General features: G+C 36.5%; 1 long non-coding RNA gene across 4 annotated transcripts in view; it reads left to right on the top strand.

The window, feature by feature from the left end:
• Nucleotides 1–11,085, top strand: part of LOC106557714 — a 30,804-nt gene extending 19,719 nt beyond the window's left edge. For 3 of the 4 annotated variants that reach the window (XR_005377775.1, XR_005377772.1, XR_005377773.1), the window contains exon 3: nucleotides 10,377–11,018. This is a non-coding gene — a long non-coding RNA (uncharacterized LOC106557714). The other variant, XR_005377776.1, reaches the window with a different exon arrangement.
• Nucleotides 11,086–11,790: the final 705 nt, after the last annotated feature.

The following is an 11,790-nucleotide window of genomic DNA, read 5'->3' on the forward strand; positions in this document are numbered from 1 at the left end:
CATGCCCTGGCCTGAAGGCGACGCTAAACCGCTGAGACACCCATGCTGCCCCATGTCATACTTTTTAATTTTTTTAAAATATTTTTAGGCTACATGGTTCATCTACAAGTTTTTTCAAATTGTCAAAAATATCAAAAAATTTTTCCAGCATGTTTATTGAAAAAAATTCATGTGTCAGTGGACCCACACAGTTCAAACTGTGTTGTTCAAAAGTCAACTATATATCTTTGTCTCTGAAATTTCCCCATATCCTATTATTACTGTTCTCTGCTTCTTTTTTTTTTTTTTTTGGTAAAGGTTTTATTTATTTATCCATGAGAGACACACAGAGAGAGGCAGAGACAAAGGTAGAGGGAGAAGCAGGCTCCATGAAGGAAGCCCAATGTGGGACTCGATCCCAGGACTCAGGGATTATGCCCTGAGCCAAAGGCAGATGCTCAACTGCTGAGCCACCCAGGTGTCCCTGTTCTCTGCTTCTAATAGGCATAATAGGCAACAAATCAGTGTTTCCACAGATTTGTTGGCTGGTATTGTGAGGAAAATGTTTGTCATTAAATGTTCCTGTAATTTCCTATTTAGAAAGGACAGAAAGTTCTATATGCTCCAGGAAAAATCCATTTTCATTGTTAAATTTAGGCTTAAATTGGAGCTAAACAATAAAGCAAAACCAATAATCTGTTTTCTTCCAAAGAAAGAGTTCCTTAATGATTTGCATTTTTATAAGAAAGCTTTTATCCGGGGATCCCTGGGTGGTGCAGCGGTTTGGCGCCTGCCTTTGGCCCAGGGCGCAATCCTGGAGACCCGGGATCGAATCCCACGTCGGGCTCCCGGTGCATGGAGCCTGCTTCTCCCTCTGCCTGTGTCTCTGCCTCTCTCTCTCTCTCTCTCTCTCTCTCTATCATAAATAAATTTAAAAAATTAAAAAAAAAATAACATGTTTAAAAAAAAAAAAAAAGAAAGCTTTTATCCAACCATAAGAAACTTGGAATCATAGGAAACAAATCAAGGGTCACTGGAGGGGAGGAGGGTGGGGGATGAGGAACTGAGTGATGAGCATTAAAGAGGGCATGTGATGGAATGAGCACTGGGTATTATATACAGCTGATGAATCACTGAACTCTATCTCTGAAACTAATAATATGCTATTATGTTAATTAATTGACTTAAATTAAAATTTTAAAATTAAAAATAAATTTAATTTTAAAAAGATTTTATCTAAAACACAGGAATACTCCACAGATTTGGTAAACTTAATTCTTATTCTTACATCTATCCAGTTCTTACAAGTATTAACAGAAGAATTTATGAAACATCTATACAAATAAAACTATGGCATGGAAAGATGAACCCTGATGAGGGATATATAAAAAGACTTTTTATGATCTGGAAAAGTATAAACAGAGTGAGACTCAATGTGTTCAACAATGCCTAGAGTATTAGAACTTTAGATCACCTTTGGAAATTTAAAATATACTTTAGAAAAGTAAAAATAAAATAAATATAAATAAATTTATAATACTATTATAATACTATAATATCTATTCATATATTTTAGAACATTATAATTTTTCAATTAAGGCTATATTATTATGGGTAATATTTATTGAATGCTTCCTTTTGAATACTCTTCTAAGATCCTTGATATATTTTTTATCACAAACAACCCTGTTAAATAGATATTATAATTATCTCCATTTTTACAAATAAGAAAATGTACTCACAAGACGAAGTAATAGGATGCCTGGCTGGCTCAGTCGTTGAGCATCTGCCTTCATGGTGTGATCCTGAGATCCGGGATCAAATCCTACATTGGGCTTCTTGCAGGGAGCCTGCTTCTCCCTCTGCCTGTGTCTCTCCCTCTCTCTCTTTGTGTCTCTCATGAATAAATAAATAAAATCTTTTTTTTAATAAAATCTTTTTTTAAAAAAGATGAAGTAATTAAATATCTTTCAGATATGATCTAATCAGCTCCTTGATTTTTTGTACATCCTTTTTTTAATAAAGATTTTATTTATTTATTCATGAGAGATATGTAGAGAGAGGCAGAGACATAGGCAGAGGGAGAAGCAGGCTCCCCACGGGGAGCTTGATGCAGGGCTTGATTCCAGGATCCCAGGATCACACTCTGAGCCAAAGGCGATGCTCAACCACTGAGCCACCCAGGTATACCTGTACATCCTTTTAACATGAGAACTTTTTTCTTTGTACAACAGCTATGTTATATTGCTAGTTCAGCTTTTGAAGATTTTTTTTTCAGTCTGGTTCTAACTCACCATTTTAGTTATATTTCCTGTCTTCGTGTTATACATTAATTTTGTAGACATGGATTATATGCTTTTCCCTAATTTGTTGATAAAAATGTTGAAGGGACAAGGTCAAGTGTGGTCCATTATTATAGACTTTTGTCCAGGTCACATGGTCCTTTTATTTAGGCAGTTGCAAATTTGACTAAGTGTACTTCTCAAGTAATACCTATTTCTCCTTTGTATCACCATTGTCACCATGAGATAATCTGTCAAATAAAAACTTGAAATCAGGCTACATCATACATAACTAAGGGAGGATGTGCTTTATCTGTTTGCTAGCCATATCCATGAAAGAAATGTAATTCATTTGGTATGATTTGTTTTAATTAACTCATGCTCATTTCTCTGTTACCTTCCTCCAAGTATTCACAAATCATCTGTTTAATTTTAGAATATTGCAAAGAATTAAAGTCACTAACTGGGCTGTCATTTCTAGAAATCGCTTTTTCCCTATGTATAATAGTTTAGGCCACCTTTACATTTTTCTGGATTCCTTATTGTCCTTGATTCCCAGTGATTACTGGCAGTAAATTCTACATTCTCACTGGTAAAATTTTTAAGAACTTTGGAATGAAATTCTAAACTAGAGGAATTGTGCTCCTTAGAAATGACCCAAGGCTTTCTTACTATCTTCTTTCCTAACTTGTACTTCAGTTTCCTCAGAGTGGTATGATACTCTTTCCATTTGAAGATTGTTCTTCTTGTTGGAGCCATCTGATTTGGTGGCTTTCTTTATTCTTCCACCTATATAATCACTTCTTGGCCTCTTTGTTTCTAGCTTCCTCTAAGTATTTCTTTTTAGGTTCCTACTTTCTCAACATACATTGCTACTTCTTTCCTATTAGATAACCCTTCTAAACAAAAAGTATCTTTGGGGCACCTGGGTGGCTCAGTTGGCTTAAGCCTCTGACTCTTAATTTCGGCTCGGGTCATGATCTCAGGGTCGTGAGACTGAGCCCCTTATTGGGCTCCAAGCTTAGTGGAAAGTCTCCTGGAGATTCTCTCTCCCTCTCCCCCCATGCACATGTGTGCACTCTCTCTCTCTCTCTCGAAAATGAAAAATAATCTCTCAAAAATATATTTTTAATTTTTTAAAATATATCTTTAAGTAGACCTATTCTTTTTGAGAAATCTGTTTTCCTTCTGCAAGGTCCCTTCTACCCTACCCAGTAGTCTCAGAAAGCAATAGTCTCTTTCTTCTCTGAAACTTTATAGTAACTTTACTTATGTCTGCCTTCTTTATATTATTTGTCATGTTCTTCCTAACATTAGAGTTATCTGCATTCATTTCCTATTTACTAGAATCTAAACCTCTAAGACAAGAACCAAATTTTACACATCTTTGTGTATTCCATTAAATTTAATGCCTGTACTTAATAAATGCTCAGGAAGTGTTTGTTGAATGAATGGAATGGACAAATGAATGAATGGAGTCCTATCCGCTGGCGTGCTGGAGCTTGCTCTTATATAGGCTTTGGAGTGCTAATTGTTAAATTTTCAGAAATTTTGCTAGAGGCTGTTCAATAGTTGGTAGCTTGAAAATCGAACTATTTACACCAGTGTTTTGTTGGGGGGAAATAGAGCACTTTTTCCCCCTAAAGAGCCAATTATTGTTAAAGATTTATATTATTAGCAAACATTTACTAGTATGCCACTGGTCCCATTCCTCTGTACTGGAAAACACTATATACCTCTTTGTGTTAAAATTAAACTTATTTATGAGGCACCTGGATGGCTCAGTTGGAAGAGCATGTGACTCCTGATCTTGGGGTCAGTCGTGAGTTTGAGGTCCATGTTGGGTGTGGAGGTTACTTAAATAAATAAAACTTAAAAAAAAAAACCTTAAACTTATTATGAAAAAAAGCCAATAGACTTTCTAAGCCATCTATTCCAGTTCCAACATTTTACAGATAAAGAAATTGAGGTCCAAGAAGTGAAGCAGTTTGTGCATGTCACCTAAGTAGTGGCAAAGGTGAAACTAGATTCCTGTTCTGCAGTCTCCTAATCATTTCTTCTTTTTATGCTACCACATTGACTTCATTTTTATGTTGTTTTTCCTTGCTTTGTTCCTTGATATAACCCCAAATAAGGCCATAAGTATTGTTCTAAACATCATTTTTAAGGGTGTCAGTGAACAGAATACAGCTTTCTCTTTCCTTTTGTTTCTTTTGCAGGCAGTTTAACACATTTGTTTTTGGAGAAATAGCAGATCCTGTTCCTGTTAGGCTAAGGAAAAAAAGTTTTGCCTTTAATGTTTCTTTATTGGCCAGTTAAAACATTTAAACATTGTTTTATTGAATAAAAAGAGATTTCATTTCATTAAAACTTACCACATGAAGCTTAGGAAGAAGTTTATAAACTTTTATTGCATACTTCCCAAGAATGATTGGGAATACCAGGCTGCAACAATTTTGTTTCTTCCACAGTGGCATATAATATCTTCTTCACTTATCTCCCTTGTATTCTAAAATTCCCACCATTAGTTTGACTATCTGGAATCAAGGTGTTTGTTAAAATACAGAAATGTGGGGCACGTGGGTGGCTCAGTTGGTTAAGCATCTCTTAGTTTCAGGTCAGGTCATGATCTCAGGGTCATGAGATTGAGCCCCTCATCAGGCTCTGTGCTTAGCACAGAGTCTGTGTGGGATTCTCTCCTTCCCCCTCTGCCTTTCCCCTTGTACATGCTCTCTCTCTCAAATAAATAAATAAATAAATAAATAAATAAATAAATAAAATAAAATAAAATGTGCAAATGTTATGTAAGAGAAAATGCACAAAAAACCATTATTAGAATTTTAGAGCAATAAAAACAAATATTTTGTGACTTTGATGGGATATGGGTGATTAAAGAGAGACCAAAGATAATGTGAAATTGTCTCTAAGTATCTGAAAGACAATCAAATAGAAAAGAATTTAGACTTAGTCTATGTGTCCCCAAGATGAGGACCAGTGGGTAAAATTTACAATGAATCAGGATTAGCTGAATGTAAAGAAGAATTTTTTCATAATCTCAATAGTACAAAGATAGAGTAGACTGTCGTCCTAGGTAATAAATTCTTATCATAGGTGGTGTTTCAATCAGAAGCTGCACGATTAGGAAAGATGTTGAACTCAAGATTCTTAAAGGATACTTTTATTAAATGATCTATAATATCTCTTCCAACCTTGACACTTTCTGAATCTGGTAGGTTCTGGGGGGGTTTGTTTGTTTATTTTGAACTCCAAAGAAACTTTCTACATAGATTAAAGATTTGGAGAAATGAAGGGGAATATGGGGAAAAGGCCACTCTGATATCTCTATACCTTCTATACAGTGAGGATAATAATACCTATCATTGTTTCAAATATTGAATGGGATACTTACTACCTGTTAAGTACTTTGTACTATGCCTAATATACTTGGCAGTGGTCAATAAAAAGTGAATGTATTAATCATGATGGGCTGGGTTATGATGGGCTGGGCTGTGATGACAAACAACACCCAAATTTTAATGATTCACAGTAGCAAGATTTATTTCTCACCCCAATACCGTGAACTGGCTGCAGCTTTGTTCTATACCATATTTACTCCAGGACTCACAAGCTCTTAAAGCTTCTACCCAGAACTCATACATGCTACCAATTTTATTAGAGCAAATCATATGATGTGTTGGTTTTCTTCTTTTTTAAATCATTAATTATGATTTTTAAATTTCTCTCTTTTTTATAAAAGATTTTATTTATTCATGAGAGATACACAGAGAGAGACAGAGACACAGGCAGAGGGAGAAGCAGGTTCCATGCAGGGAGCCCGATGTGGGACTTGATCCCAGGATTCCAGGATCATGCCCTGGACCAAAGATAGGCACTCAACTGCTGAGCCACCCAGGCATCCCTAAATTTCTTTTTTAATTGAAGTATAGTTGACACACAATGTTACATTATTTTCAGATATACAACAGTGGTTTGATAACTATATGTTATGCTATCCTCACCACAGATTATCAGTAATTACTGTAAGTGTACATGAACAAAATACTCCAATAAGAAGGTAGAGACTGGTAGAATTTATTTTAAAAATGATTCATCTATATTCTTTCCATAAGAGACTCACATTAGACCCAAATACAGTGAAAGGATGAAAAGAGCCGTTTTATGCAAATAGTAACCAAAACAGAGCCAGACCAGCCATACTAATATGTGTATGCATATCTATTAGGGACATTTGAAGTTAGTATAGTATGATTTATGTATAATACTTTGTGTCGTGCCCTGGGATATTACTAGATAAATCTTAATTTTATACACCTTAAAGACCACTCTATGATTGAACTTATGTATTTTGATTTATATCATCTTCACATGGCTATATCTCATCTAACGTTCATAAATAATAGTATGATATAATGCTTTTGTACAAGTAGAGATTCAGAGAATGCAGGAAGTGAAACTAACACTGAGGATCATAATTGAGTTGGGTCAGCAGGAATACTGGACATTATGTTCTGTCTTCTACTTCAGCTCTTGTTTAATATATACAGAGCAGTAGAAAAAGTGACCTGGTACCTTCAGCAAAGGCAAATCAGAAGGTATGGTGGTTTTCAAAATATGTCCACAAACTCTTTGAAATTCCTCCCTCAGAGGGGCACCTGGGTGGCTCAGGGGTTGAGCATCTGCCTTTGGCTCAGGTCATGATCCTAGAGTCCTGGGATTGAGTCTCACATCGAGCGCCCCACAGGGAGCCTGCTTCTTCCTCTTCCTATGTCTCTGCCTCTCTCTGTGTGTCTCTCATGAATAAATAAAATCTTTAGAAAGAAAGAAAAAGAAAGAGGAAGGAAGGAAGGGAGGGGAGGGGACGGGAGGGGAGGGGAGGGGAGGAGGGAAGGAAGGAAGGAAGTCAGTCCTCCCTCAGAAAGTAGAGCCCAATTCCTCTCCCCTTGAGTGCTAGACTTAGTCACTTGATTCTAACAAACACATAATGGCAGAAGTAACAATATGTTCCTTCTCAGATAGAGTCATAAAAGGCAGTGTGCAGCTTCTCCCTTGATCTCTTTCCTGGTTTACTCACTCTAGAGGAAACCAGCTGCCATGTCATGAGACACTCAAGTAACCCAGCAGTTAGACCCATATGGGGAGAGACATAGGCCCTTCACCAACAGTCAGTGAGGATCAGAGATCTCCTGCCAACAGCCATGTGAATAAGCCCTCTCGGAAGAAGATCTTCCTGCTCCAATTGAGCTTTCAGATTGCAGCCCTAGAAAATCTTTTGACTGCAACTCCACGAGCTAAACTACTCCCAAATTCTTGACCCACAGAAACTGTGAGACAATAAATATCTATTGTTTTTAACTGCTACATTTTGGAGTAATTTGTCATACAGCAGTAGATAACTCATATGTAGCCCCCTCTGTGTTCAACAGGCAGAATGTATAATCCTGCAGAGAGGGATACAGTAGGAGGAGAGACTGACTGGTGAACAGTAATAACCTACCACAGTAGCCAAAATATTAAAATCCAATCCTCTGCCTGTTTATTAGACAAATATCTGAAACAAGGAATAAATCTTATCACCTATGCATATTTGCTCTCTTTTCACTATTCTGTTGTCCAGTAAATTCCAAAATCAGCAAATAAAGGGATATTTTAAGTCTGGGATCTGATACCTACTTCCTACTCCCTTCCCCCCTCTAATTCCTGAAGTTAGAGGATTGTCACAGTCCACTCTTCTTGCTTTTGATCCTTCCTTAGTCCCAAACAAGCCTTTTTACTTTTATTGTTCAAACCTAGTCTCTAGATTGCAGCTAAACCATTGCCTTTTCCTCATCTTTCACATCAGTGGTTTTCTTACACTGTTGTTATTTCTCAGATTGACTTCCTGGCATTCTGGCCATCTGTATGGTATTGCATTGTTTTAGTTTTAGATATTCTAGTGAGTGTGAAATGATATGTCATTGTGGTTTTAATTTATATTTTCCTATTGGCTAATAGAGTATTAGTTGAGTATCTTTTCTTATGTTCTTTTGGCCATTCATATATTTTATGTTGTGAAATGTCTATTCAGTTGTTTTGTCCATCTTCTTAAAATTGAGGTGTAAAAGTTTTTGTAATGTGTTCTAGATAGAAGTCATTTGTGAAATATATGTGTTGCAGATACCTTCTTCCAGTCTCTAGCTTGCCTTTCACTTTTTTAAGTGTATCTTTTGGAAAGCAGAAAGTTTTATCCTTTTATAAAGTCCAATTTATCAATTTTTTCTCTTATAGTTAGTGCTTTTATGTCTTCAGAAATCTTTGGCAATATCAAGATTGCAACGTTTCCTTTTAGAGTTAGCAATATATATTTTAGATGTCTCTTTAGAAGGAAGCTAACCTTTAATATGGGCCTATAATATACCAGGCCCTTTCAATACCTAATTGGATCTATAATGTGATTGCAGTTTTATGTATTGTTGAATGTATCAATAATCTTAAATTTCTTTATATGTGATATGGAGGTATATAGAAACAACTGATCATGTTATAGAAATTATATCTCTATTTAATAACAGACCTCATATTGACTACATTTGTGGTGGACAAGTAGAGGACCAAAAACACTGGAGAAGTTGCTCAGGAAGGTACAGGGAGAAGTTAGGAAGATAGACAGGCAATTATATAAAAAACAAACATACGAAATCCTAAGCTCTGAAATTGCAAATGGAATCTGGAAAGAATGACAGTAATAAAACCTAACCCTCTGACAAGGGGTAATCTAGGGATAGTAAGTAAACCTTATGTATTCCCAGTGTGACAGGTTGAAAAAGTTTCTACAGACCTGGATTCTAGGATGAGAGCCTTGAAGACTATACAGCATTAGTTGAGATGATCACTGGCTAGGGCCCACAGAAATACACTGCTCTCTTATTCCTTTCACTTATGCTTGATTAGTCCTGAGTCTGGCTCTGAAAAGTGAAAGGAAGGTGAAGAATTCATACTACCAGTATCTCCTCTACCCTTCATTGGGGTTGTATACTATTAAAGGTCAGAGAGAGAGGTGAAAAAATGGGATCCAATACCCTGGTAACCTTACCTTCCCTCCAGGTAGATCTAAGTTTTTTATATCCTGACTCTACTACTCAGTTTTATTTTTTTTTTTTTTTTTTTTTATTTATTTATTTTTTTTGTGATAGTCACAAAGAGAGAGAGAATGAGGCAGAGACACAGGCAGAGGAGAAGCAGGCTCCATGCACCAGGAGCCCGACGTGGGATTCGATCCCGGGTCTCCAGGATTGCGCCCTGGGCCAAAGGCAGGCGCCAGACCGCTGCGCCACCCAGGGATCCCCTACTACTCAGTTTTAAAAAGAGAGCTACTCCTCTCTTTTCCTATCTCAAGACCTGGAGTCCTTCATCCCCACTTTCAGGATTTTTCACTAATACCTTATTCCTTTCTGCCTAGTCCCAGCATTCACACAGAGACAGCTTGGAATAAGGAAAGCAATGGCTGGTTTACAGACATTGAAAACTCTCAACCTCAAGCATGGCTTTGGCTATTGTTTGTTCAAGTTTTTCAGAATGGAAATTTTTATTGGTTTTCTGGTTAAAAGGAAATAAAGGCTCATAAAAATGAAACAATTTGGAAATAAAATACGAAAGCCCTCCAGAATTTTTATTATGCATCTACAAACACACACACGTTTTTATAAAACAGGCATCATAATATGCATTCTACTGTATAATTTTTTCCATTAATAAATTGTAGTTTTTCTATGTCAGTACTAACAGATCTTTCTTCTTATTATTAAAACTGCATAATAAAGAAGGGCTATAAATTCTGGAAAAATAGGGATGCCTGTGTGGCTCAGAGGTTGAGTGCCTGCTTTCAGCTCAGGGCATGATCCTGGGATCAGGGATCGAGTCCGACATCAGGCTCCCTGTGAGGAGTCTGCTTCTCCCTTTGCCTATCTCCCTGCCTCTCTCTCTCTCTCTCTCTCTGTCTCTCATGAATAAATAAATATTTTTTTAAATTCTGGAAAATAGGCAAATGCACATAACGATTAATTTTTTATATATTACAGTATCATAACAGGATTCATTCAGTGTGTTGTCTTTCATTAGCAAGGTACACAGTTCAGTGAGCTGTATAAACTGCAATGAACATGGTTCATAAATGCAGTATTTCCATCAATCCCTACATATGCATATGAAGCATGTTGCCTCAGTTAATTGTGTCATCGGTTTCACCAAATGAGCCTGTCCTCTCTGTTGTTAAACTAGAAGTAACCAAGGGGGTAAGTGTCTGATTTTTTTTATAAATCTGTTTCTAGACTCTGTGGCCACTCTCTATGTCATTGTGTGGGTATATTGTAGTTTACTTAATCCTTTTCTTTTTAACTCAACAGAAAACATTTAATTAAAAATAAATATTTAGTTTGCAAGGATACTTTGTAATCATATTTTATGCTTCATTTCACTTGCTCTCATTTAAACTTAATTTTAGAGTTCACTACAACTTTCAATTCAATTCTGAGATTTTTTTTAAATTGAAGTATAATTAGCATACAATGGTATATTAGTTTCAGATATACAACATATTGATTCAACAGTCCTGTACATTACTCAGTGCTCACCATAAGTGTAGTCACCATACAGTGTTATTACAATGTTCTTGATTATATTCCCCATGCTATGCTTTTCATCTCTATGACTTACTTATTTTATAACTAGAAATTTATACCTCTTTTTTTTTTTTTTTTTTTATGACAGGCACACAGTGAGAGAGAGAGAGAGAGGCAGAGACACAGGCAGAGGGAGAAGCAGGCTCCATGCACCGGGAGCCCGACGTGGGATTCGATCCCGGGTCTCCAGGATTGTGCCCTGGGCCAAAGGCAGGCGCCAAACCACTGCGCCACCCAGGGATCCCTGGAAATTTATACCTCTTAATCTTCTTCACCTATTTCACCCATCATCCCACCTACCTCTCCTCTGGCAACCACCAGTTTGTTCTCAACACCAAACAAACAAATAATTTGATTTAAAATGGGCAGAGGAAAAAAAAATAGGCAGAGGACCTGGGTAAACATTTTTCCAAAGAAGACATACCAATAGCCAACAGACAGATGAAAAGATGCTCAACACCACTTATCATCAGGAAAGTACAAATCACAACCACCATGAAATATAACCTTAACTCAAAGTGGCTAATATATTAAAAAAAAATAACAAATATTGACAAAGATGTGGAGAAAAGGGAGTCCTCTTGTACTGTTGGTGGAAATGGAAATTGGTGCAATCACTGTGGAAAAGAGTATATAGGGTCCTCAAAAAATTAAAAATAGAAATGTCACATGATCCAGCAATTCTGCTACTGGGTATTTATCCAAATAAGCCAAAACTACTAATTCAAAAAGATATATGCACCCCTATGTTTGTTGCAGCATTGCTTACAATAGCCAAGATATGGAAGCATCCCAAATGTCCATCAATAGATGAATGAATAAAGAAGAATATGTGTGTGTGTATATATATATAT

This window comes from Canis lupus, chromosome 24 (genome assembly GCF_011100685.1).
Source record: "Canis lupus familiaris isolate Mischka breed German Shepherd chromosome 24, alternate assembly UU_Cfam_GSD_1.0, whole genome shotgun sequence".
Taxonomy (NCBI): Eukaryota; Metazoa; Chordata; class Mammalia; order Carnivora; family Canidae; genus Canis; species Canis lupus.